The sequence below is a fragment of the Alligator sinensis genome, unplaced genomic scaffold, assembly GCF_000455745.1.
Source record: "Alligator sinensis unplaced genomic scaffold, ASM45574v1 scaffold170_2, whole genome shotgun sequence".
Classification (NCBI taxonomy): Eukaryota; Metazoa; Chordata; order Crocodylia; family Alligatoridae; genus Alligator; species Alligator sinensis.
In genome coordinates this window covers 1,328,725-1,330,978 of record NW_005842290.1, presented here as the reverse complement: position 1 = coordinate 1,330,978, position 2,254 = coordinate 1,328,725, and the positions used below count along the sequence as shown (strand labels likewise).

Here is a 2,254-nt window from a genome sequence, read left to right as displayed (position 1 = left end):
CTCCTGCCTTGGAATCAAGTAGGAGGCAATGGGGGAGAATTGGGGGGAGGTGGCAGCAGCTCCCCTCCTTCCCTCCCAACCCCTGATTTATGCTTCCTCTGATGCCAGCAGGTTCTTTCCCCACTGTGCCTTGGGGCATGGAGCGTGGCCTCAGCTCAGCCTTGTGGCATGGCACCTTCTACACAAGGCAGGTAAGTGAGGGGGCAAGCTGCCTGACCCCTATTGCCTGCCACTGCTTTGCCTACTGCAGTGGTGGTAGGGATGAATTTAAGATGTGTCTCTGATAATTAGATGTTATCCATGGCAAAATTGTAACGTATACATTTTTGCTGTATAGAATAATTATTAGCAGATGGCAGGGATTGTCTTAAATTCAGGGTCATCTGCAATTGGGCTTAATACAGCATATTTTTGTGCTTGTTTGGAAATCTTGAAATTCTACTTCTGTTGATCTCCTTTGGGTGAGGTGGGGGAATACATATATAATCATTGACTTTTTACTACTTGTAAACAGTGCTAGTGTCTCCAGTTGGTGAATGGTCTTCCCCAAGCATTGTCTACAATAAATTCTGCTGACACAGCTGTATTAGTCTTACACTGTTAAGTCAAAACCTGTGTCAAATCCCTGGTGTGGATTTAGCTTAGCCAGCAGAGCCTCAGCTGTTCTGGGGAGCTAGTATAGGTCTGACAAACTCCCTTGTTAATAATAGTGGCTCTCACCAAAGTACTGCTTTAGCTAAAGCAGAGGTGTAGCCTAAGTCAGAATATGAAATATGTATATTTGAATGGGCGGTGTATGTGTTCCATTATTATTTATACTACCATGCTCTTGCCAATGTCTATTTAAAAAAGAGTTCAGTGGTGGTGTTGAGATCTAAATGGGGCAGCCAGCCAGCCAAGGAAGCATAAGCTTGCCAATCAGTAACTGCAGCGCAGTCTTGCGGTAACATGATGTTCGGGGTAAAATAGGATATGGACAAACAAGTCAACTGTAGTAGTCAGTAGAGCCTGGACCTGTCCATAAGCAAGTGAAATTGGGCTAAGCTGTCCCAGTTTAGTTTTCAGGTAGTGTGGTGTTAAGAGCCAGTTTTCAGCTGCTCCCCAGTACTCCCTGTAATTGGACTGTGCTATCCATTTCCTAGGGGCCGTGAGGCCAGGGAAAAGAACGAGAGCACTCGTATCTCGACCAGAAATGGATGGATGAGGGGGAGGCATGCCCGCCTTAGCTCTGAGAGAGAGCATTTTCTCTGAATCCCTGGAGACAGTAGTAGGTATTGCAATTTACTACGTGACTTCTCACTGCATTGTGCTTGGGTTTTAACAGCTATTGTAATGGCCTATTTTCTCCCCCAAGCATTTTTGATATACAAGATAATGTGGGGAGGATGGTACTGTATGTGCTTCCATACAGTACCATCTTCTTGACCAGTCTCCTGGTCAAGAGACATCATTAATTAGTCTCAGCACGCAGCTCTTGCCTGTTGTCCTCGTAAGTGGAGGTTTCTGTCATGTTCTTAGTAAACTTGAAATGCCTTCCCACTAATGTCACCAAGTGAGAAGTCCTCGCCTCTAAAAAAGAGTCGGACTGTCTTGGAAGACTGTTTAATAATGCAGAAAAGCCTGAAGAGAAGCTGCTGCTGCTTTGTTCTCAAAAGTAGGAGACTGTTCAGCAACTGCAATTAAATAAGTTATTCCCCTCTTTGGATTCAGTTGAGGTTTCTAGCAATTTGCTGTTTTTTCCTGGTAAACATCTGACTTTCTCACACAGTTTTTACATTTTTGTCTTTTAAAAGCAAACAGCAATCAAAATACAAATGTCCAAAAACTTTCCACAGCCTCAGGATCCTGGACCGTAACCTGGAATGGGAAATATTCAATGACGTGATTTGAGCAAGGGTATGCAGTTGCATAGTGAGGGGAGCATAAACCTCTGTGCATCCTGGTGCTACGTGGGAGTGGAGGTGCGTGGCACTCTGCAGGTACAGGCCTTAGCTGTCATCTGTCAACCCTTCTTCTATCTTCAAGTGCTTGAAAGCAGACCCACAGAAGAAAAAAAAACCGTGTCAATTGGTCAGTGGCTATTTCCAGCAATTATGGGAATGAGACGCATACTTTAGGAAAACAACCGCAAGAGACCTCGGTGTGGAATGACTTCTCTGCAGTATATAAAAAATACCTGTCTGGACAAGGATTCTGTATGTGAGCTTACAAATGTTTCAAAATGCTCTAGCAAGTGTGCAAAATAAGCATCCCT

At 44.3% G+C, this 2,254-nt stretch overlaps 1 long non-coding RNA gene across 1 annotated transcript in view; it reads left to right on the top strand.

Annotated features, from left to right (window-relative positions):
- Nucleotides 1–1,258, top strand: part of LOC112551010 — a 1,434-nt gene extending 176 nt beyond the window's left edge. Inside the window, exons 2-3 of the long non-coding RNA XR_003095112.1 lie at nucleotides 112–191; nucleotides 1,143–1,258. This is a non-coding gene — a long non-coding RNA (uncharacterized LOC112551010). The remainder of the gene's footprint in view (nucleotides 1–111; nucleotides 192–1,142) is intronic.
- The last annotated feature ends 996 nt before the right edge of the window (nucleotides 1,259–2,254 follow it).